The following is a 27111-nucleotide window of genomic DNA, read 5'->3' on the forward strand; positions in this document are numbered from 1 at the left end:
AAGGCTGACACAGAAGGTCAAGAGAGCGCGAGCGCGAAGGCAGACAGAACTAACCTTAACGCGTCGCGGAAAGAACTACATTTCTAAGCGCGCCGCGGGAAGAATCACATTTCTTAGCGCGCCGCGGGAGGAACTAAAATTCCTAGCGCGCCGCGGGAAGAACTATAATTCTTCGCGCGTCGAGGGATGAACTACGATTCTTAGCGCGCTGCGAGAAGAACTACAATCCTTAGCGCGTCGCGGGAAGAACTACCGTTCTTAGCGCACTGCGAGAAGAATTACAATTCTTAGCGCGCTGCGAGAAGAGTTCGTCTCGCGTATCGCAGGAACAGATGGTCTTCACGCAGGATTCCTTGTAAGGGGTCTGGCGCGTGGAGCTGCGCAGACAACCTTAGGCGGGAAGGAACAAAGGACAAGCAAGGAGTTAGAAGAAAAAGAGGGAAACAAGGCTTAAGGGCGGGACGGCGACAAGAGGGAAAAGAAGGCGGAAAGAGAGAAGGAGAGGGACGGGACGGCGGAAAGAAAGAGAGAGAAAGAGGCGGGAAGGAAAAGTATATTATTATTATTAAAAGTAAAATATAAGTATAAATAAATATTAAATCATAAAAGAAAGAGATCGGGTCAGAGAAACGGGTACCTGGGTCGGGTCGGATCGGGGCAGATGTCACAGTCTCCCCTACTTTAAGAAATTTCGTCCCGAAATTTATCTCGAAGTAGGTTGCGCAGAGAACAGGTGCGGGTACTTGATCTTCATTTGATCTTCCCTTTCCCATGTAAACTCGGCTCCGCGCTTGGACTCCCAGCGAACTTTAACAATAGGGATACGACTGCGCTTGGTTTGCTTTACCTCGCGATCCATAATCTCAACAGGCTTCTCAACGAAATGCATAGTTTCATCAACTTGAACTTCATCAAGTGGAATGTGAAGGTTCTCGTCAGCTAAACACTTCTTGAGATTGGATACAAGGAACGTTGGATGCACATTACTGAGCGCGGGCGGCAGGTCAAGTCTGTAGGCAACTTTTCCCACACGCGCGAGAATCTTAAATGGACCAACATAACGAGGAGCAAGCTTACCTTTCTTCCCAAAGCGGACAACACCCTTCCAGGGCGACACTTTGAGGAGAACAAGATCACCAACTTGAAATTCGAGAGGCTTTCGCCTGCGATCTGCGTAACTCTTCTGTCGGCTTCTGGCAGTCAGCAGATGATCACGGATCTTGGCGATTTTATCGGTTGTCTCTTGAACAAGTTCGGGTCCTGTTATTTGAGTTTCACCCACTTCGCTCCAACAAATCGAGGAGCGGCACTTACGACCGTAAAGTGCTTCAAATGGGGCCATACCGATACTGGAATGATAGCTGTTATTATAAGAGAACTCAATCAAAGGCAGGTGTGAATCCCAATTACCTCCAAAATCAAGAACACTAGATCGGAGCATATCCTCAAGAGTTTGAATAGTTCGCTTAGACTGTCCGTCAGTCTGGGGATGATATGCCGTACTCATGTCCAAGCGAGTTCCTAGCGCAGATTGGAGAGATTTCCAAAAGCGAGATATAAAACGGCCATCGCGATCGGATATGATGCTCAAAGGAGTACCATGGCGGCAGACAATTTCCTTGACATAAAGCTGCGCGAGTTGCTCAACACGGTAGTTTTCACGAATGGGCAGAAAGTGAGCAGACTTAGTCAAACGATCCACTATTACCCAAATGCTATCATGTTTGCTTGCTGTCAAAGGTAACTTGGTAATAAAGTCCATCGCTACACATTCCCATTTCCATGTAGGAATTTCTGGTTGTTCGAGCAAACCAGATGGGCGTTGGTGTTCAGCTTTTACTTTAGAACAAGTCAAGCATCTAGCTACGAACACAGCAATATCCTTTTTCATACCGGGCCACCAATAAGTAATGCGCAAATCCTTGTACATCTTATCAGCGCCAGGATGAACGGAATATCGAGATTTGTGTGCTTCACTCAGGATATCAGCGCGAAGATTCTCATCAAAGGGAATCCAGATGCGATTAAGATAGCAGAGAATTCCACTCAGATTAGGGACAAAGAGTGCTTCCGCGCCACACGCTAACTCGGCGCGAAGGTTACCATTACTGATGGATGCGCGCTGCGCGTCACGAATACGCGATTCAAGGTTGCTTTGAATCGGCGCGAAGTGAAGCTGGGTGCGCGGCAAGATACAGTTAAGCTGGCAGGGTTTTCGGCTGAGCGCATCGGCTACCACATTAGCCTTACCAGGATGATACCGGATCTCACAATCGTAATCGCTGATGAGTTCGTTCCATCGGCGTTGCCTCATGTTAAGTTCCTTTTGATCAAAGATATGCTGAAGGCTTTTATGGTCAGTGTAGAGGATACACTTAGTACCATAAAGGTAGTGTCTCCAGATCTTCAAGGCAAAAACAACTGCACCAAGTTCGAGGTCGTGAGTTGTATAATTCTTTTCATGAACCTTAAGTTGCCTTGATGCGTAAGCGATAACCTTGCCTCGTTGCATAAGAACACAACCGAGACCTTGGTTGGAGGCATCGCAGTACACGACAAAATCATCATTACCCTCAGGTAGCGCAAGAACAGGAGCTTCACACAACAAACGCTTGAGCGATAGAAAGGCTTCTTCTTGCTTCGAGCCCCAAATATATGGTTTACCTTTGTGCGTTAGAGCTGTTAAAGGCAAAGCGATCTTCGAGAAGTTCGAAATGAAGCGCCGGTAATAACCAGCTAAGCCCAGAAAGGAACGGATCTCAGAAGGAGAGGATGGCGTAATCCAGTTCTTGATTGCTTCAATTTTGGATGGGTCGACATGAATGCCCATCTTGTTCACAACATGGCCAAGAAACTGTACTTCATCAGACCAGAATTCACACTTGGAAAGCTTAGCATAGAGTTGCTCAGCTCTAAGCTTTTGCAATACCAATCGGAGATGTTGCTCATGCTCGGCCTTGGTCTTAGAATACACCAGAACATCATCGATAAACACGATCACGAATTTATCCAAGAAAGGCCTACACACCCGATTCATTAGATCCATGAAAACGGCGGGTGCGTTGGTTAAACCGAAGGACATGACCAAGAATTCAAAATGGCCATAACGAGTTCGAAAAGCAGTCTTCGGAACATCTTCATCGCGGATGCGCAACTGGTGATAGCCAGAGCGGAGATCAATCTTGGAGAAACAAGAGGCACCTTGGAGTTGATCAAAGAGGTCGTCAATACGCGGTAAGGGATACCGGTTCTTAATGGTGAGTTTGTTCAACTCGCGGTAATCAATACACATGCGAAACGATCCATCTTTCTTCTTAACGAACAACACCGGAGCACCCCAGGGCGAAGAGCTAGGGCGAATGAATCCTTTAGCAGTCAACTCTTGAAGTTGGCTGGCCAATTCTTGCATCTCAGCGGGTGCAAGACGATAAGGAGATTTAGCTACGGGGGAAGCACCAGGGACAAGATCAACTCGAAACTCGACTTCACGAGCGGGAGGGATACCAGGAAGATCATCAGGAAAAACTTCAGGGAAATCACGCACAACAGGGATATCGCGAAGCTTCTTCTCTTCAGCAGGTTTGACCACATGGGCTAAGAATGCAACACACTTCTTCCGCATGAGTCTTTGGGCTTCGGCGCAAGACATAAGCTTAAGACCACTGGAGGGTTTTTCGCCGTAGATGTGAAGATCACCATTTTCTCGAGGAATGCGAATCATCTTCTTGGCGCAAATAACTTCGGCGCGATTATGCGTAAGCCAGTCCATACCAATGATAACATCAAAGCTTCCAAGAGGCATAGGGATGAGGTCGATCAGAAAATCGTTTTCGTTAAGGTTAAGCGTGCAATCTTTAATCACCGAGTTAATTAAAACAGTTTCACCATTAGCCAATTCAACTGAAAAAACTTCTTTTAAGTTATCACGCGGTCGCGCAAGCTTCTGCTCGAGGGCGCGAGAGATAAAACTTCGATCGGCGCCAGTATCAAAAAGTACAGAAGCATAAAATCCGTTAAGCAAAAATGTACCATTAACTACGTCATTATTCGCTTGCGCTTGGTGCGCGGTTATGTTAAAAGCTCGTCCGCGCGTTACTTGGTTTGAAATCTGGTTCACCGGATTCGCTTGTGTGATTTGCACTTGTAGTCTCGGGCACGCGTTCCGGAAATGACTGGGATCACCGCAGTTAAAGCACGATCTGGGTCGTGGGTTTTGGTAGGTTGGTTGTGGGTTCTGCGGGTAGACTGGTGGTGTTGGCGCAATTGGATTGGCGGGAAGGACTCTACAGTTTTCTGCAAGGTGACCAGCGCGGCCACATCGGGTACAAAGTCGACATGGGACTTGAGGTGGGTGGTGGAGTCTACAGGTTGGACAAAAGGGGTGGTTTCCTGTGTAAGGTTTCTTAGTTGGCGGGGCAGGGAGTGCGGGATTGGTTAAGGCATAGTTGTGGGCTACAGGAGGTGTTGGGTAAGCTGACAGAGGGTTAGGCGCGTAAACTGGGGGTTGGTAGATGGGTTGCTGGACAATGGGCGGGTTGGTAAGCGCATAGGCCTTGCGCCTGCGCTTGAGGTTGTTACGGTTTGAGGGTTCAGGTTTGGTTTCTGTTGGTTCAGGGGCAGTCTTGGTGGGTTTGGTCTTCTCAGTTCCCCGCAGGAACAGGGTTCCTGCTCTGACATGATTGTCGCTGAGCACAGCGGCCAACTCGATGGCGTCAGAGAGGGTTGCTGGGTTTCTGGCCCAAACAGAATCTTGAATTTCCATGGGGAGACCCCTAAGGAATTTCTCTATGGCTCGGCGGGAAGGGGTAACAAGGTGAGGGACAAGCAGGCTTAGTTCATGGAAGCGCGTCGCGTACTCGCGCGCTTCACCACTGTACTGCTTAAGATTCCAAAATTCTTCCTCCAGGCGCTTAACTTCGTTGGGAGGGCAGAATTCTCGCGTCAGAATTTCCTTAAATTCCTCCCATGTCATGCTAGAAGCAGCTTCTGCGCCACGCGCATGAGCTACTCCATTCCACCATGTAAGCGCTCTAGATTCCAGGACACTGGAAGCATATAGGGTTCGTCTGTCTGAGGGGCATTGGGTGTGGAGGAAAGTGTTTTCTATTTTCTCAAGCCACTGGAGCATCACGGTGGCTCCTTCAAGACCTGTGAACTTTGGAGGGTTACCCGCGTTAAAGGACTTAATGTTATAACTGGAGGTATTGTTTTGGCTCAAGGCTTGGGCTATTGCGGCGGCCATTTCCTGGGAACGTTGCTGTCTACGCATGCGCGAGGCTTCTCTTCTCTGAAATCGGCGAGATAGCGGAGGCATTCTATAAAAGTTTTAATTTTAGTTAATATCTTGGTTTTATCGCAAAGTATAACTTTATAAAGCTTGGTTTCGCAGAGTTAGATACTATCAAAAGTTAAAGTAGATTAAATGACTTTAAATGCAGACTTAATAAAGGTAACAAATTCGAATCAAGAATCGACAATTCATGTATCACCATGACTTTCCGAATTCCCAGTTTTAAAATATACGAGCAAACGAGTATTGGAGATTGACGATTCATGTATCACCATGACTTTTCAATCTTCAATATGAAACATACAAGAAAATGAGTATTGGAGGTTGACAATTCATGTATCACCATGACTTTTCAATCTTCAATATGAAACATACAAGAAAATGAGTATTGGAGGTTGACAATTCATGTATCACCATGACTTTTCAAGTCTCCAACCTCAGAACATAATCGTAAATGGAAATTGAAAATCAACTATTCATGTATCACCATGACTTTTCGGATTTTCAAATCCAACAAACGAACATGTAAGTAAAATCAATAAAAATCGAAATTCAACAAAAATCGAAATATCGCGAAATAAAACATAAAATCATATACTGCGCAAGCGCGAGCATATTTATAAACAACGAGTAATTAACAATAAGCGCGCAAACATGAGATTTCTCTCATGCGCGAGAAGGGACTCTTAGGTATTCTAGGCCGTTACGTCTAACCACCTATCCTAAAGCCAACGAGCTCTGATACCAATCTGTAACACCCCGACCAAAGGCGGATTATACATCGGGGCGCCACATATTGTTTCATTACTCGTGACACTATTGGGTGTCAATATTTAATAAATACATTCATTCGCGCACGCGCAAAGTAGACACAAGATAACATAAATCATCATAAATCAATATATTATAAATCATAATATTCGAACAGCAATAACTTGTCTTGATACATTTTAATCTAGGTCCAAAATAAAGAAAACTTCCTACGTGTCCTTAAGCTCCAAAACAGCTACTGCAACCCTGAACATGTGTTAAAATAAACGTCAAACACTTGCGTGTTGGTGAGAAATCAAGTTTAATACAATACATAGATAACAATAAATCTGCGCGCAACATGTGTATGTCTGGTTTTCAACAGGGGTGTAATCTGATCGGGACCAACTCTAAGATTCATAGACTGCCAGTGCTCACAATTGAGCTCACAAACAAGACAAACTGTGCATGTGTAAACAAAAGAGAAAATCATAAACGATAGTTCTCCCGTGTTCATCTAATGGTACCATGAGAACTGCGGAATAGACCGACAAGACGGTTAATGATCCACACATACAAATAAACAGCCAAGTCTACGTCCTCAACACATGGGATACTGCGCGACTAAAGTTCATAAACAAGTTTAAGACTCTAAGTTTGTATGAACACATGAACATCCCAAAACATTAAAAGCAAAAAGGGATTAGGTACGAGATTACTCACTTGATAAACGATGCGGTGTAAGATAAAGCAAGAACCAACTTTAAACAAGCACAAGTTAACCTATAAATAAGATTATTGTTTTAAGTCTTGATTATAAGTTTGCATAAGTAAATTATTATATATAATATATATATTACCGAAAATCTGGGCAGAAGAGGGGAGAGAACGGAGGCAAGAGAGGAGGCGGCAGAAGGACAATCGGCAGAGAGCAAAGGAGGAGGTTAAATTAAGTGTTTGTGTGTGATGTGTTAGGAAAAATAATATTATTATTTATAGAGAAACCCTAGGGAACACAATCCCTAGAAAAAGGGGAAAAGATCTCAAAAAGTAAAAGATTCCAAAAGCAAAAGATATCAAAAGATATGGCAGCTGCAGGGGGCAAGATAAAGCTGACAGGGAACAGTAAAAAAAGGCATGGGCGGTTCAGATAAAGGTACTGGTCAAGCATGGAAAAAGCAGATCTCAAAAGATAATGTCAGTCACTTTTTCTGTCAACCAATGGGGTTGGTGCGCATGCTGCGCCGAAAGTAACTTTTCAGACATAAAGCAGATTAGGTCAATAGCACAAAAGATAAGACAACACAAAAGCAAACGGCTAGATTCAACAGAAGAAAACTCAAAGGGTTTAGCGCGAGAAGGCTGACACAGAAGGTCAAGAGAGCGCGAGCGCGAAGGCAGACAGAACTAACCTTAACGCGTCGCGGAAAGAACTACATTTCTAAGCGCGCCGCGGGAAGAATCACATTTCTTAGCGCGCCGCGGGAGGAACTAAAATTCCTAGCGCGCCGCGGGAAGAACTATAATTCTTCGCGCGTCGAGGGATGAACTACGATTCTTAGCGCCCTGCGAGAAGAACTACAATCCTTAGCGCGTCGCGGGAAGAACTACTGTTCTTAGCGCGCTGCGAGAAGAATTACAATTCTTAGCGCGCTGCGAGAAGAGTTCGTCTCGCGTATCGCAGGAACAGATGGTCTTCACGCAGGATTCCTTGTAAGGGGTCTGGCGCGTGGAGCTGCGCAGACAACCTTAGGCGGGAAGGAACAAAGGACAAGCAAGGAGTTAGAAGAAAAAGAGGGAAACAAGGCTTAAGGGCGGGACGGCGACAAGAGGGAAAAGAAGGCGGAAAGAGAGAAGGAGAGGGACGGGACGGCGGAAAGAAAGAGAGAGAAAGAGGCGGGAAGGAAAAGTATATTATTATTATTAAAAGTAAAATATAAGTATAAATAAATATTAAATCATAAAAGAAAGAGATCGGGTCAGAGAAACGGGTACCTGGGTCGGGTCGGATCGGGGCAGATGTCACACTAATCAAGGTGATTCTATTTCTCGGCTAAGGCATTAAAAGAACCATGAATTATGGTTTGTGTTATTCAAGTTTTTCTTTCAGTTATAGAAGTTTTAGAAGGGTACTCTGATGCAATATGTATATAACTAAGTGGATGTGTATGTTCTCTTGGGGAAGTTTTCATTTCTTAGGTAATTAAGGAATGAATTTGCATCCATTGACAATGAAATGTGAGTTTGTAGCATTTGTAGCAACTGATAAAGGGGTCGAATGGCTAAGAAATTGGTATTATGAAATTCCATTATGGTTAAACTAATATCACCAAAGTCTATCATGCATGGTAGTTCTGACTATGAGTTATAGACATGTGTATAATAGAAAGTCTAGACGGTTATATATATAATACACAACATGTCTCATAATACATGGTGTGATATCAGAGTATAATTCGGTTGATGATTTAACTAAGGAGTTAGGAAGAGATCTCATGAATAAATCAACCATGGGGATGGGTTTAAAGTCCACCTAAAAATTTCTCATGTTAAGGTACCCAATTTCCATCTAATATGATGTTAGATGCTGAATTCAATGTGGAAAGCTTAACATCTAGAAATTGGAACACATTAGTAGCATCATCCCAAGGTATGTGTTCGGACCGCTAGATAAAGGAGGTTGAAGTATAGCTTCTTAATAGTTCATTGAAAAATTGCAGTGCGGGTGCAAGATTAATGAACTACCTATAAGAATATGAAGTGTAGCCGCTTCAAGAAGCTTTGGACTTGAGCTTTGATATATTCTTTGAAGGATTGAGACATAGGCTAGTAAATTATTGTGTCAAGTGAAATTTGGATTTATAAACGTATGTGTATATTATCTTCGAGTATTCACTATGAATAGCAAGGGTTCAATCCGTAGTGACACCCCGATATTCGAATATTTGGAATGTGTAATATACTAATGTGAAATTCAACCGTCACGACATTTCATTTATGCATACGTTTGAGAATAGTTAAGTTAATCATGGATATCACTAAAATGGGGTAGGATTGTTGGTGATTTTAGTGTTATCAACTTGTATTTTAGGGTATTGGATTAACTTGTCGATCAATTAAATAATGTTAGAGATTAAACGAGTTTGGTGACGCGGGAGTGCGTGCTCGATTTAAGTCGATATGTTATTTGGGTTTTGTTAATAATATAATAAGTTGGGCCTTAATAGATAATCTTGCGGGCTACTAATTAAATGGGTTTTGGTTTAAACCCATGACATCAATTTTAATTATATATATGGAGACCACATACATATAATTTGATCGATCGATAGGATATAGAACACAACGTCGGTTACCATGTTCTGTTCTTCATGGGTTCTCAAGAAACATACAAATCAAATTCTAGTAACAAGAGAAATCTCTGTCTTATCCGATAAATCAATCGCGTGTAACTGGAGAAATAGGTTTATCTGAAAGTTTTCACATGATTCAGAGATTAATCCAGGCCACTGATTATTTATGAAGATTGAAATCAAGATCAAAGGTTTGAATATATTATCGAATCCATCATCCAGGTACGCAAAATAAACAACATATTCCCGTACAGACACTTATTGTCACGAGTTGGTCATATGTAACAGATAAATAGTAATAAAATTAACTAGAAGTTATGTAAGATTACATACTACATGCATGTTCACATAATATTACGTATATGTAAGATGTCCTATTACATATTATTGTAACATGTTATATTACACATACGTTTTATTCCAAAACCATTAGCCAACACTGAAGGATTAATCTTGAATTAGTAATAAAGTTGAGGGTTTATTTAATTATGTTTTAATTTAGGTATTTGAATTATAATAGGTTTATGAAAGGTTTGGCTTGGAGAGGAAGTTAGGTTTGTCTTGGATAAGAAGTTTAGTAGGTCTATATATAGGGTCTAGATTATTAGTTTTATGAGGTGAGAGTTGAGAGAGAGCCAAGAGAGAGTCAAGGAGTCTCATCTCCATGTACGTTTGATAAGTTCATGAAGTTCGTTTGGTATGTTCGTTTGATTATATGAAAAGAGTCGAGGGTTGTCACCCAATATCTCGTGATTGTTTGTTTGATAAGTTCGTTTTATTCGATTGTTTGATCCTTCTGGGCCAACAATTGGTATCAGAGCTATACAAAGCTCGTACTAAGTTTCGAAGAGAGCGGCCGATCACAACGAGAGTTTAATCATTCTAAAAAGGTGAGCAAGATTCGTTTGTTGTAACATCGTGAAAATTTCGAGTTCAAAATATAAACTTTCCAAAGTCTAGGGACTAAAATTGCCAAAATCCAAACTCGAGGGTTAAAAATAAAAATTATGTTTTCTTGACCCACCGCGCTACTCGATGGATCAAAAGAGACTTCCATCGCGTACCGCGATGGGGTGTCTGACAACGAGACGCGTGGCACGCCACGTGTCCACACGTGGCACATCGGTCGCCACGTGTCCCGACAAGTGGCACGACGTCCGCCACGTGTCAACACGTGGCACACCGTCTGCCACGTGTCAACACGTGGCAGACCTACCCTCTGCGTCATCAACCCTATATCGCGATACGCGACGGGTGCCCAGGAGCCCATCGCGTACCGCAATGGGATCCGATTTTTCGTCTATAAATAGCAAGGTCCGGGATTCATTCTTGGCACACCCATTTCAGCTCACAACTTTCTCTCTCTAACATCTCACTAAATCCCGACAATCATATACTCGATCCACCTCAATAAACGTGCCATAATTCCTCGTGAAACATGTCCCGATCCTTCGTTGTGTACCAACGTTTCCTCAAAGTTTGTGCCACCCTCCACCCACACTCAATCAAGAAGGCGTTGTTATCATGGAAATGAGTCTCGAGAAACGTGCCGACGAGTTTTGAAGTTGGCATATCAAAGTTGATCAAGAAGTAAAGCGGCGTTGGAGTGCTGCTCAATTTCGTAGGGTGTCCAATACGCCAATAAGGTTAGGCGTAACGACAAATTAATATAATATAATATTATATTAAAAGGCTTAAGACCTAAGTCGAGGTTATACTCGATACCTCGGTAAAAGAAAAGAAACATAACAAAGAAATGAATGAACGATAAGATACTGAATATTGATACGTATATATGTGTGTAAGTATATATGTATGCTCTTTGTTATGAAAATGTTATTTAATGAATAATGAGTATTCTTAAATAATAAAAGAAAAAGAATACGTTTCTTGGAGAAGAAGAAACGTCGGGTTTCTATATAAACTAAAGGTTTATAATTTACTTTTAAACTAAAGGTTTTCAAGTAATAATAAAATGAATTAAAGGTTCATCGAGGTTGAGATATAAAATAAGACTAAAGGTCTTAAGCCGGATCGTGTATCCGACTAACAAATGTTTATACTCGTACTATAGGTGCGAGATAAAGAAGGGAAAGACCCTTGGACGGTGAGTGAAGCCGATCCTAAAGTGATAAGGTGAATACGCCCCCAAACTTTTATAAACTTGTTTTCAAACGAGTCAAACATGTTATGTGAAATTGTTTACAAGGAACTACGTGTTCCTAAAACCGTTATAAGTAAGGGTATGAACCTAGCCCTCAGGCTGTGGTATACGTATGTCTGGATCCTTACATAGGTGGTACTATGCGATGAATGGGCACATCGCACCACCCTTGGTTGTAGGACGCTCTCCTGCAGGGAGTACGACCTTATGTGTATATTTACGGGTACTTAACTAAGTCGAACGCTGCGGTGTTTGCTGAGGTGACCTAGAGTAGAGGCTCGAATTTATAATGTTTTGATTTAACTTTGTTATTCCTAAGCCACGTTTGGCCGAGGCAGGCGTAGTCTCGAGGGGTAATAAAGTAAAAGAAAGTATTTTGCTTCAGCGTGTTCACTAGCATTCGTTGCTGACGTATTTTATTACATTTTGCAGGTGAACAAGTTTAGCGCTTGGAGTATCGAAGTGCTACTTATATTAATCCGATGGCTCAGATTTCTTTTGTAAACTTAATATGATGGTTTGTATTTATAAACAAGTTAATGTTTTGTTAAACTCAAATGGGTATTTTATAATCCCGTCTTTTGAATGTATATATAAATGTTATACTTTTGATCCTTAAAGTTTTATAAGTCTTCCGCAAATTAACGCAACTCTGATTTATTTACAATTATGATACCAACTGTTGGATCACACTCGTAGGCCTAAAATAGAGGTGTGACATTTGTCTAATCTGAGGAGGTTCGGTTTCTTTTATTCTTTTTTGTTGACAAAGAAACTAAAAAAAAGTGATAATAATTTTCTTGTGTGGGCCTTATTGAAAGCAAATTGATAGAATAATTGTTTGAAAATAATTGACGGTGGTGGTCAAATTCGAAAACCACATAAATAAGTTATATTATTTCTTGTAGAGATTTTGCAAGATATAAAAGAATTCTGTTTGAGGTTTCTTGCAAAGAATTAGAAAATTAATTTGTCGGTAGTTGTGATTAGTTGTGATTCATATTAAAGGTTTGATATTTGGATTTGTTGTGAAAGTTGCCGCCACAAAATAAAGTCCGATATTGGTAGTGTCCATTAAATACATACCGTGAGTTCTGATAAGAAGAAAGCGACAAACAGTCTGATTATTTAGTCATGTCTGGTGACAAAGAAGCGGGAAGTTCGGGAACAATGAAAGATTCGATAGGTAGTTTTGTTTTGCAAGCACCGAAGTTAAATTCAACCAACTACGTGTCACACCCCAACCTACGGCGGAAATGTCGGGGCGCGAACTGATTGTCACAGCTCTCAAGGTTACTATCATGCACAATATAAGTTTCAATATCTATTTAATTATTTCAAAGAATATTCATGTATATCAAAGTTATAAATAAACAATTACATTAAACATCCAAAATTATGTTCTTGTATCTTTTCTCTAACATGCATCCTAATTTGCTTCAAACAATCTTGATAATCATGTCACACGATAACCTGCATACGCGTTGAAAATAATATAGTTTGTCAACACAAGGTTGAGTGTGCAACACACCAGTTTAAATGTACATATAGTATATAACAAAAATATGTAGTTGCAATATCTCATATGAGAATAACAAATTAACCAAATGAGCAAGTATAACTGAGATGTCGAGAAGCACAAGGCTAACGACTGGCGTATGATCATACTAGACTGAGATTATGCTGGACCTCTCCGAATGCCAAAACATACAAAGCAAATAAGCACATAAACAAGTAAGTATAAGTTGTTAACACATAAGACAAAGTTGTAGTTTTGAGTATAAGTAAATATGAGAAAGTATATTTACGCATATATCCCCAAAACGTGAGAAAACGAGTAAAATAGGGGAATGTGGTACTCACCTGATCAAATAAGCAAGAGATATGATTCAATAAGCTATAAAGGTAGATCAAGCTCTTCGGGAAAAAATACCGACGATGAATCCTAAGTAACAATAATTGCGAAATAAATACGGGAATAAAGAATTCAAAACTACATAGAGACTTGGGAATTGATGACTGAGTGTGTTCTTGGGAAAATTAAGTATTACATTAATTTATTATCAATTTTATTATCACTTTATTTATCAAAGGTTTATAGAAAATAACACATTTTAATTATATAAAATTATAATTATAAGTAAAATAATTAAATAAATATTTATAAATTTTGGAAACATTATATACAATATATTTGCTTTAAATGAATATTCTTAACTAAAAATACATTTTATGTTTTTATGTATATTCTTATTATTAGTAAAGACTTCTTTTTAAATATATACTGTAAATAATAAATAATAAAATTATAAACTTTTATAAAGTTGAACTATATTTTTAATACGTGATTTAACAATAAGTTTCAAATATTCATATTAATTAATATTCTTTTAAAATGTTAAAACCTCTAATATACATATATACATAATATATATATATACACACACATATATATACGACGTTTAATCAAGGCTCGGAAAACGGATCGATTAATATGTCGGTTTTATTGAAAATACTTATTATTTAAGGGTTTTACATCAATTACAATATAAATTAGTTGATTAAATAAATTAATATAACAATTGAATTATTTTTCCAAAAATAAAAGATACAAAAAGAAGCTGCCGGGACTCAAACCCGCGCAGCAAAGACGACACCAGATTAGCGCACACGCAGAACCAACTGGACTAACATGACAATCGGTTAATTAATTAAAATGATTTAATATAACACAGAAAATAAACAGTTCATACAAGAACCCTAACATCAATCCATAAATCTGTTAGCCCTTCGTTTAATTAACCTTAGGGTTAAAGTATAGAAGATAACGACGAGCAGAATGATATAATTTATTACCTAAGATGTTGACTATACGCTGGTTAATTAGGACCAGTTGCAGACGGCCAGAAGCTCAACAAGAACACGATGCAGATGTGATCACAATCCAATTCGTATAGGGGGTTTGAATCGCGACTGCTTAATGATGTTTTCTTCAAGTTTAATTGAATTATAATGTTCGTTTGCTTGTATAACGAGTTAGGGTTAGGGTCGGCTATGTATAATACGAATTGCAGATCTGATTTGATTCGTTTAACATAACAGAAGTGTCGGTTACGTCGGATTAGGAATGTATAATGCGTATATTGATTCAATTTCATTAATAGATACGAGAATTAAGGCCCAAGATACGTAATTGAAATCGGGTTTACGAAAAGGATATGAGTTTGGGTTTGGATCTTGGGTATCCAGATTTCTTTGATGGGTTATAATAAATATTTGCATTCTAGTCCTTCTGCTATGGGAATGAAAACATTTTTGGACAAAAATCTTAGTTTAGGGTTATATTTTGAATATAGAACAAAGTTATTATATATTATATTAAGTATAATAAACAATTAATAAGAAAATAAATACTCTATTAACGCGATATTTTTTATCGGTAAAATTTCCCGAACATAATCGGGTCGAGTAACTGATATAAATATTAATTTATAAAATCCGAGTTGTTACACTACGCATCATGGTCGGTTATGGTTAAAATTATTTTGGGTGCGAATGGTTTGCATGATGCGATTGATAAGGAAAAGGGTTTAGGAATTGAAGAAAGAAAGAAGTTTATGGCCTTGGGTGTTATCTTTCACACCATACCTGAAGATGTGATGCTTTAGATGGCCAAGTATTCAGAACCGAAAGATGTTTGGGAAGCGATGAGAGTTCGTTATCTTGGTGCAGAAAGAACTCAAAAAGCTCGTGTTCAAATGCTAAGAACCAAGTTAGATGCATTGAAGATGGGGAAGACAGAAAGTATTGATGATTATGCGGCGAAGTTGGGTGGATTACAGTCAAAGTACAAGAGCTTGGGAGCGGTACTTGAAGAAGAGGTTTTGGTAAGAAAGTTCTTGAACTCTATGCCGGATAAATATTTACATGTTGTTTCTTCGATGGAGCTACTCGCAGACATCGAAACAATGGCGTTTGAAGATGTGGTTGGACGTTTGAAGGCATATGAAGAAAGAAACAAGTTCAAGATTGTGAATGGAAGTTCATCCCAATGTCAGCTCATGTTCACCTAAAACGAAAAGAAATTTGAAAACTACTGAGGACGTGTTAGAGGCCGTGGAAGATGCAACGAACGAGGAAGAGGGAACCAAAGATTGAATGGTGAGCGTAAGAATGATGAACGGGGTGAATACCGGAAAAAGAAACCTGGAGAATGGGAAGATAGAAGGAAGTATGTAACGTGCTACAACTGTGATAAGATTGGGCACTACTCGAATGAATGTAAAGAACCAAGCAAAGGGAATGATGAAGTGAAGTTAACAAAGAAAGAAGGTGACGTTGATCCTTCTTTGTTCATGGCAGTTGGTTCAATAAAGAAAGTAAGTTTGAATGAAGAAAGGGTTATCCCTGGTGTGTTTGAAAAGGATGAAAAGAATGAAAGTACATGGTACTTAGACAATGGTGCAAGTCATCATATGTCAGGAAATAAAGAGTTTTTTAGTACCTTAGATGAACAAGTTTCGGGTCAAGTGAAGTTTGGTGATGGATCCGAGATCGAAATCAAAGGTAAAGGTAATGTGACTGTGGTAAGTAAGACTGGTGAAAAGAAAACGTTTTGTGATGTTTTCTATATCCCTAAGTTGAAGACCAATTTCTTAGCTTGGGAAAGTTGGATGAAGAAGGATGTAATATTGAGATAGCCAATGGGACATTGAGGCTATATGATAAGAAAGAGAGATTGTAGATGAAGGTTCAGAGAAATCTGAATAAGACATATAACATCAAGCTTCAGGTATGTTGTAATTCTAACAGCTTTGAAGATGAAAAGAAAGAAAGTTATGATGTGAAACCGACTACTAAAGTGAAGGATATTCGGTTTGGAACAATTCCAAATTATTTGTTTGGAGTTCGTGAAAGTATTGGTCAAAAACGAGTCGATGAGAAGAAGCGATTTAAGAAAGAAAATGACGATGTAGTTTCAAAGTTAAGTATTGAAGGAACGAATGCTAAGTTTGAAGAATCGGTGAAGCAAGTATGCTATAGTCAGTTGAAAATGAGGAACAAATACAAGAAGAAATACAATTCAAGATTAAGGGGTGAATGAAGGATTAATCTTAAATTAGTAATAAAGTTGAGGGTTTATTTAATTATGTTTTAATTTAGGTATTTATATTATAATAGGTTTATGAAAGGTTTGGCTTGGAGAGGAAGTTAGGTTTGTCTTGGATAAAAAGTTTGGTATGCCTATATATAAGGTCTAGATTATTAGTTTTATGAGGTGAGAGTTGAGAGAGAGCCAAGAGAGAGTCAAGGAGTCTCATCTCCATGTACGTTTGATAAGTTCGTGAAGTTCGTTTGGTATGTTCGTTTGATTATATGAAAAGAGTCGAGGGTTGTCACCCCAATATCTCGTGATTGTTTGTTTGATAAGTTCATTTTATTCGATTGTTTGATCCGCCTGGGCCAACAAACACGATATAGCCGTTGTTTTTCTGGATTTAATCATGTTAATAGAGACGATATCATAAGATCAATAGCAAAAAACTACATCATTGGCGACAGACCAATAGAGGCCATGACCCTTAGTTAGCAAAGAAATACAAGAGTTAAAATACCCTATTGTAAAGATGTGTTCCCAAAATAAACATAATCCTTGTTTTTTGTTGAATGGCCACGATCCTTTGATGAGTGCATGTATTAATTTAATTATTTGTTTTTATTTACTACTTGATGCAGCTGTAAAACAATAACGAAAGATCAAATCACGTTGATTCTTGAAATACTCGTGATGAACTTTCCAAAACTCCCAAAATCCCACCCAAAGGTCAAGGAAATTGAAGAGAAAATATTTTATTACTGAAATTCAAATATGTCCTTTCACATTACATAAACACCATATAAATAGAGTTTCTAATACGAATTGGGCCAAAAAAGGCTATGGGCCAACACCAAACCCAAAATTAAAAATGTAAAAACTGACGAAAAAACATAAAAAGGCCCATAACTTTATTTAGGAGACGTTTCTGGGCTTCGGACAGGGGCCAAACCGCCGGGGGCAATTTGCCACAACGGGCTCCTCGTCTCAAGCTTTGATTTGACTGGTCATGGGCTTGAAGCGAAGCTTCGTAGGCCAAATTATCCCCACTTTCATTCATGAGCCTCCAAATATAACATGACACACTATTCAATACTTGGGCCTCCATCACTACTTTATTTTAGTCATTTTAGTAATATTCATAGTGGTTTTATTTGGAGTAGTGGGTAAGTGGTTTGCATGGCTATTAATAGTTTGTTTGTATTTGTTTTTAGGAGGAATGAAAATATAGAAATTGGCAGCAATGTCGCGTTCTCTCTCATCTATGTTCTTTAGAGTCTAACCCGCTCAAATGGTCACTATCTTGAGAGATTAACCATCTCGAATCGACCTTCTATCATCCTTGTATAAAAGCGTTCAACAACTCAACGGATGACTTTAGAAATCTTTTAGTCAACACCAATGCGAATCAACATAAAAACATTTGTACCCATTACCTAAAACAGTTGTATCTATTTCTTAAAGTGACGCATCATACTATCATAAAATCACTTAATTACCACACTCTCATTTTCTCTCCTAGTCAGCAATATGGACGATTCTCACATTCCTATATTCAAAACTACTGTCTTGAATACATTTATTATGATCGAATTTTAATTAACTATTTAAAATTGTAATAAAAGACTTGACACATAGATATCAACAAAAACATAATTAGTTAGACAAAAACAAAAATAAATAAGTTACATTAAATAGGACAACTCATTCTTTGGTCTATAAGTTGACTCATGAACCCCAAAGCCAACATAGTACTAAAAAAATGGAAAACACTCAAAGATATCTTAAAGTTGTTTGGTTTCTTCTTCTTATGATCGGAATCATGCCACCACCATGACCCTCTGAAGCCGCGATCCTAAAAAATACGATCCAAGGCGCATTCCCTAAAAATACAGTCCATGTTTCAAGTTATCAGCTTGATGGTCTCTTGGTTGGTTGTGGAAGAGATGAACAACAACCTAACTTTAAAACGATTAACAACAACGAAGAATACACACTTGAGTTTGATGACGATGCTCAATACTCTTGTGCTTTTAATTGGCAAAATAAACATATTAAATTTCCGGTTTTTAATCAAACTGTTAGCCAGCATTGCACAGGAGGCATTATTAAAGATTGTTGGTGGCGAGCCATGGAACACGAGTTTGAATTTCTTGAAAATAATTGGGTTGCAATGTACAATTGGTAAAAGTTTTTGATGTAGTAAGAATGAGACTAATTGATAAAAGGTTGTTTTTGATGGTGTTATGTTGTGTATTTTTTTTTATTGGTTTTAAAGCACGAAAAATAAGTGAAAGATATCTTAGACGGAGTTAATGAAATATCACATGCTTTTCATGTAGACTTTCTTTTTCTTCTTTTCTTTTTCTTTTTGCTTGTCTAGCTTCTTGCAAGTAATTTCTTTGTATAATCCCGCCATTGAAAAAAAATTATAGTTTTGATGGCTTGCTTAATTTGGGTGTATGATTTTTTTTATTGAAAAATGAGTTATTGAATAAAATGAGCAGATAAATATTCAAATAATTTATATCATGCACGTAAATCTTTATTTTGTTAATCATATATATATATATATATATATATATATATATTGGATGTAGCTCAAAGGCAGAGTACTTACTTTACTAGTGTGAGGTAGGGGGTTCAAACCTTACTATCACCAATTTATATGAGAGATATGAGGGATGACCCTGGCTTGCCAGGGTTCGAGGCCTGATCTCACCCGGTTTTACCGGCTCCTTGCTGTCGTGCCATTAGGCGGGTGTGGGGGTCGGGTTTTATCCGGTGAATCCCTCAATAGGGTGGACCGCTAGGGGCTTCGTCCGTCCGGAATAGTGGCCGGCTCGGGCTACCTTTGGTCAATAGGGGCCGCGTACGAAGTATCCGACGTTACTTAGTTGGTCGTTGAAATATATATATATATATGTTTGTGTGTGTGTGTGTGTGTGTGTGTGTGTGTTCACTAGGCTAGGAACCCGTGTATAACACATGTTAAAATAAATAAATTTATTTAACTAATAACACAATGTGAAATATAAAAAATATGTTCAAAAGATATAAATATATAATACATGGTAAAATAAATTACACATTACACAACATGGAAATAAAAAGTTATTGAAAATTTGTAATTCTTTAAAAAAAATTTGTATTAAATATTTGTAATTTTATCCTCCTTATTGAAATTAGTTGTTTCGCTTTGTTTTTTGTTTCAACTAGTGGTAGTGGAACACATAATCGACAATACAAATCATCGGCCTTAGTTTTTATCTATCTTCATTTCAAAACAAACATAAAGTTAGAATTTCTTTCTTTAAAATTTAAAATAAATTATATTATTTAAATCAATGTGAAAATCCGTTACTTATAAAAAGTTTAATATTAATAAACAATACAATATATTAATTAAAACTAAAAAATATATTTATGTTGGTATTAATTTTTTTAAACCATGAAATAATTATTAAAAAAGAAAATAATAGACTAAAAAGAAAAAATAATAAAATATAAAACTATTAATAAGAAAAAGAAATATATATCTAACATGAGAGAAAAATTGAAAAGTTTTGTAAGGATCACTAATATGGTAATGACTTATGGCATTAAGACCCGTGTAGAACACGAGTTAGAATAAACTAGTAGAAGAGCCCACGCGTTACGGCGGGGTAAAAACGTGAATTTGGTTGGTAGCGGTTCAGTTCATTCTGACATATGCTATGATAAAACACTGACCCGAAACATGGGCATTCCTAAAACCAGATATAAAATATTATTGATGTAAACTAAGTAGAAAAAAATATTTTTATGCTTCCAGTACAAAAGTCACCCGAGTGTTGTCTTTTTATTTTTTTAAATGGCACACCATGTTTGACCCAAACTCACAAACTATCATAACACGTATGAAAAGCAAGCATTCTTCACCCGTTACCGACCAATCATTTTGGCTTAGATCTTTTGATTAGATTAAGATCATCCATTGGTTTAATTTAAAGATTTCCATTCAGGAGGTTATCGGTTGCAAGTTGGGATGTTTCAGCCGACTCAGAGTAATGATATTTAGCGGTTCTGGTTGAACCACCTTCTCGAATGCAAACAAATATTCGACATAGTCGACAAGTTAAATAGTGATTTTCTTGTTTTTTGAATCTCAACCCATTTGAACAAGGATAAATAGCATCCCTTTCTTGGTTCGTCATCAAAGTAAACATCCTACAAGTGTAAGGTGAAGAGATGGGCTATACTATAAAATGTATTTAAGGAAATGGGTAGTTTGAAATATGAAGTATTTAGTAATTAACTTTAGTAATGATAACAATAACACTTAATGACAAGCGTACGCCATGTACCTCATCCTCTTGCTAGTGAGCCATGAGGTAGAACAATGTAGACATGTAAGGTGCATTGCAAAGAATTGCCTGGCTTTAAATACAGACATGATCTGGTTAGGGATGTTCTGTGTGATGTTCTTAAACGGGCAGGGATTTTTGCTAAAAAGGAGGCCCCTGTTAACTTTCTCACGGATCCTATTGAAGGGAGGTCTACTTTACGACCAGCTGATATTCTTGTGTTCGGGTGGGCAGGGGGGAAACACGCCTGTGTGGATCTTACAGGAGTGTCTCCTCTTGTTGGGCTCAGGGACCGTGGGTTTGTTGTGGGTCAGGCTGCGTTGAAGGCTGAATCGGGCAAAGTTGTTAAACACGAGAAAGCTTGTTTAGATAATCAACATGTCTTTCTACCATTTGCCTTTGATACATTTGGTTTTCTGGCTCCAGAGGCTGTGAAATTTTTGAGTAGGGTTCAGCGCGTCATACACGGAACCTCTTCAGCTTCTAGGTCTCAAAGCTTCATTTTTAGCAGGATTGACTTTGCTATTCAAAAGGGGGTTGCGGCGCAGCTTGTTGCCCGTTTGCCTGCCACTTTATTGTAATCGTTTTATAGTAAATTATATAAAACTTCGACTAAAAAAAAATGTAGTAAGAAAAATAAATATAAACGAAAATATAACTAATAGTCCAAATGTAAAACAAAATAACACTTAAAAGAAAAAAAGAAGTAGAAATATTCAAGAACATGACTAACTTTGTCTATTAATTTAGTGATCCGTTTATAATATCTAAAAAAATACTTGAGAGTATTGAACAACCCAACAGGCATGTTTGACCAACAAAAAGTCAAACTTGACCATATCAGCCAAATTATTCCTGCTGCTCTCATTTTTTAACATCTTACCATTATCAATAAAACACAATTACCATTATTTAAAATTTACCTTTTAACTAGAGAGTAATAAAATTGTAAGGCCCCGATCCTGGTGCCCTACTTTGGACGTTGGATTTACTCGTAGACATAGTTCTAATATCAGAGGTATTTAAAACATTCGCGGAAACGTTAACTTCGATCATTCGTTACAAAACATTTAATCATTTCCTTAAAACCATAACATAAAAAATAGTATTCAAAACATCATTTCTTCCATCTTCAGATGCCAAGCCGTTCAATCCATGCCATGTGTCATTCTCATGCCAGCTTAATAAACATATATACATGCGTGCATACTAAAAGTCAGCTACGCTGAGTGAGTTCTAGTTAATCAGGCAACATACGATACATTCACATACTTATATATGTATCCGAAGATGCATATTACATACTTAACCTATTCATAGTTCTTCCATACACGTACTTTCATTCTTTCGTACTTTCTTTATTTAACATACACAATACACACGTAACTAACCTTACATTATAAAGAGCATTTCGCCCTACATACCTCGGATATTGATAGTTTCCGGTACCCTTCATCCTCGGATATTATTAGGGTCCGGTCACCCTCCATCCTCGGATATTATTAAGGTCTGGTCACCCTCCATCCTCTGATATTATTAGGGTCTGGTCACCCTCCATCCTCGAATATTATTAGGGTCCGCTCTCCCTTTCTTCCATACAATCATACCATACTTCTTCTAAATATTCATAATTATAACTTTCATACATACACACATCTACACATCATATATAACAATCATATCTTCAAACTATCACCTGGCGGTACATGCAATATCCGAAGATCGTTCACGCACCGTCAAGCATGCATTCATACATAAATCATATAAGGCATACACTTACCACTTAAGGTAAGTGTATTACTAATCACATCGACTATGCACACAGCCCCGAAAACATAACAAGGAATGGGGCTAGAACTCACCTGGATCCTGTTGCGTTCACCGTTAATCGTTATCCCCTTCTTTAACTGAGATCGGCTAACTGTATATAAGTTATATGTATCAATTACAGGTGAACTTAAATATCAGGCGAACTTATATGCGGCGAAATTACAGTAGGCGAACTTGAAGTAGCGAACTTACTCAGCGAACTTGTAGCAGCAGCTACGGGTTCGATCTTAACCCCTTTAACCATCTCTGTTTCAACGTGTAACCCTTTGATATGATACTAACCAACCCCCTAAACATTCCCATGGTTCATTTCATATAAGACTCGGCCCGGAAAAGCATAAAGTTTGGACCTTTAGGCTTAAAACGTTTAAAACTAGATCTAGGGTTTATTTTATGAACCGTATATGTCCATGAGTTCGTTAAGTCCGTTTTATACATCAAGTTTGCAACTTTATCACATAATAGGGTCCAATCTACTATCCTACTAAGTTTCATGCAAAACCGACTTCGTATACCCGTTCTTTTCACAAACCGAACACTACTCGTTTTACCCGAAACGAACTAAATAACCCGTTTATTATCAATTTCATTACTTTATCAATAATCATGACCCGATCTATCATGCTACTAATTTTCATGTAAATCCGTTCATGAAAAGTAAACCTTTTTTTAACAAAAACGTACGTTTGAGGTTTTTGTATGAAATCACTCGAGATACTCAAGACCCTATCAAACGAACTCTGATTTGAGTAATTCAAGCGGCAACGGAACCGTCTCGTCCCGATCTACAAACCCATCAGCTTACCTTCGCCGGAAACCGCCGCTACAGTCGCCGGAATCTTCACTTTTGAGCTGCTATGGTTTTACTGATAAAAACCGAACTTCCCGACCTTTGATCGAATATCTTTTCGGTGGAAAACTTCATTTATATGTCAGGAATACTCAGTTTAAATTTGAGATATATCCGACGGCTAGATCTCCGGGAATATTTGTGTCTTTGTGGGTGTTTTTCTCAAAAACGGGAATTGGGTTAAGTGTGTGTTTTGATGGTGTAGGCTATGGTGTGGAGATGTATGAAAATGGAAAGGATTAAGGTTTTAAGGGGTATTTATACTCACTTCAGCCCATGGACCTTAGGCCCATCTTTCCATTTTGGTCCATAATTAATTCTATCTAATTAGCCTATTTATCATTCCATCTTTATTATTTTATTTCTCTACTAGCTTAAGTAAACTTTTCCATCTTAAATAAATAATGTATTAATTATTTATTCTTAGAAATTTTGGGATGTTACAAGTCTACCCTCCTTATAAGAGGTTTCATCCTCGAAACCTGCTTAGTCCTTGTAAATGGAATACTTCCTGTATTCAGATTCTTTCTTGAACCGGCTTAGCTTCCTAACTTACCGGCTTATCCTTTGTCTCACATTCATCGAGTGATGTTAATTAGTTTAGCTTTCTGGGTAGCTTGTTCATGAAGTCCTTGATGATACATTTCCTTATTCAGACTTTGCTAGTGCATATCACTTCCACAAGTATGGTCTCCTTCCTTGTCCTTTAAATTAGAACTGAATGACCATTCCGTCCAATTACAACCTGTAGCAAATATACTTCTTTGCAACATATTAATTCCAAAAAAAATAGGAAACCTTTCGAGTTTCTCCTTAAGGGTTACTTCTTAAAATTCCCTTGTCTATTCCTTGAGAGAGAACACTTCTTGCAATTATTGAGCGCATCCATTGCATAACTTGTCGGAGGACTCCTTAAGTCACCACTTATACCTTCTTTCATTCTCAGCTCTGTATCAACATATAAGGTTCATGAGTTATAGCTGTCCAAGGTAGCTTGATCATGAAGTCCATGATGATACATCTCCCTCTTTCTTGACTAATCAAGCCTTACGTTGTCCTATGAATCCATTGTTGTTTGCCATTGCATATCAGGCTGTCAGATCTATCTTAACCAATTACCTTAACCGACTTCCTTTCCGGTATGTCTTGACCTTCTTTTATAATACCATTCTATCCCTTCCGTTCCAGAGGACTTCCCTTCCATGATCACATGATTATCAATTACTCACTAATCATTTGTGTCAAGACTCAATAAATCTAAACCATATCTACGCTTTCCTTACATGTCTTCCCACTTTTGTCCTCGGTTTCTAGCATTCTCTTGTAGTGTGACTTTCGGCTCCACATTCGTAACACTTATGGTTGTTCTTATCAGTGTTGGCAAAGTATCATGTCTATCCATAACTGTCACATACCATGGACTCATCTTCATTTGACTTCTACTAAAGCGTTTCACTTCTATTAGTCTATGCCTTCATTATAACCGACATCTAGACTTGTAACCTTCATCTAGGATTTGTCCTTGAAGATATCCATGGCGTGAAATCCTCAGCCAACCAAATCCGATTTTTCACCTTATAAGTATTATCTTTCAACGCTATGTGTAACTAGAGAATTCATTTCTTTTTCATCTTGCTCTCATTCTTTGTAACTTTTAACCGTGTCTCATGGATCTCGCTCATGCAATCCGAAGTACTAACTAATTTATACTACTTAGTTTTCATGATAGCCTCTTCAACTTTATGACTTAGCGCGCCAGCGACCTCATTAGCCTCACCAGGATAATACTTGATTTCAAAATCACAATTCTTTTATCAGCCTTGCCCATCTTCTTGTCTTATATTCTGTTCCTTCTACTTGAAGAGATATCCAAACTCTTATGACATGTATTAATGGTGCACCTTGAAAACCTAGCATACAATTACTCTTTCTTTAGTGTTCAACATGTTCGGACTTATTCCTTGAATCTTTCAAGATTATCATCAACAAAAGCGATGTCAGATTTGCCCACGTTCGGATGACACACCCTATTCATCACAACCATATCTATTGCTTGAGCATTCGTCTATCCATGATATCACGAGAAACTCGTATTATTCATATCGCGTTTGATATGTTGTCTCAGGGATGTCTGCCTTTTCCACTTTCAACTGATGATAGACTGCTTTGAGGTCTATTTGCAAGGACCAACTCGCACCTTGCATTTGATCAAGCAAATTATCCATTTGTGGCAACGAATATCTATTCTTCACAGTAAGCTTATTCAACTTGCAGTAATCTATTCACATCCCTATACTTCCGTCTTTCTCCTTCACGAACATCACCGGTACACCCCGCATGGAAAATCTCGGCACAATACACCTTCGTCGAGGAGTTCTTGAAGTTGGGACATTAACTTTTTCATCTTGGACGGCGCCCGACAGTAATGTGCTTTCGCGACGGGTTGTGCTCATGGTATTAACTCTATCTGGAATTATACCTTTCGTTCCAGTGGTAACCCTGGAAGGTCCTATGGGAATACTTCTGGTTAGTCACACACTACAGGAACATCTTTCATTTCTTTTGTGTCTACCGTAGCTTTGACAACATACGCCAAGTAGGTACTGCACCCTCACCTTAACAAACCCTCGGCTTTTATCATCGAATTGATATTAAGCCCAGAACTTTCCTTATCACCATAAATCGTTACCGTACCGCCATCCAATGACATAAACCTTATCAACTTACTCTTACATTCTATACGATCTTTAACTCAGACGTCAAATCCATTCCCAAACGACATCGAACTCTCTTAAGGTCAAACATAAAGATCAGAAAGGAACTCATGTCCCTCTAGTTCTACCTTACAATTCTTAACCATTCTCATACTTTGACGAAAGTATCGCTAGTGGTCTATTCCATAAAGTATCAGGTACACAACTGCATTCCTCTTAACGTCTTCTTTCATATTTGCTAAACTATGTAGTCTCGTACTTTCATTCCTTTTCAATTAGGATGCCTCGACTTCCACCCATCCTTCTCGATCATCTCTACTTTCTTGGCATTCGCTTCGTTACTCACGATCCCAACAAGTTCCTTTATGGAGTTAACTATTGCAGACATACTACTTGTCTTGATCATTCTAGTTGGCTTATCTCTGTTTCATTCATGCTACTTCCATTTGGACATCACAGTTCGGGCTACCTTTGATGCTTCGGAGAACGTTGTTGGCGTTGTAGTGCGAAACATTTGAGCAACTCCCTTGGTGTATATGATTACAAGCTCCAGGCATGATCCTTCTTCTTTACTTCCTAAAGTCGAAGTCCTATTACTTTCGTATATTACTTTGTCACACCTTCTTCAACAGGTGTCTGGTTGGCACGTGTCTTACCACAGCGTCCAGCACGACCTCTTGGCGCTCGTCCCTTTTGTAGTAGTCATCTATCTTATCTCT

This window comes from Bidens hawaiensis, unplaced genomic scaffold (genome assembly GCF_021521415.1).
Source record: "Bidens hawaiensis isolate Kalapana, Puna unplaced genomic scaffold, B.hawaiensis_p1.1 tig00003058_1, whole genome shotgun sequence".
Taxonomy (NCBI): Eukaryota; Viridiplantae; Streptophyta; class Magnoliopsida; order Asterales; family Asteraceae; genus Bidens; species Bidens hawaiensis.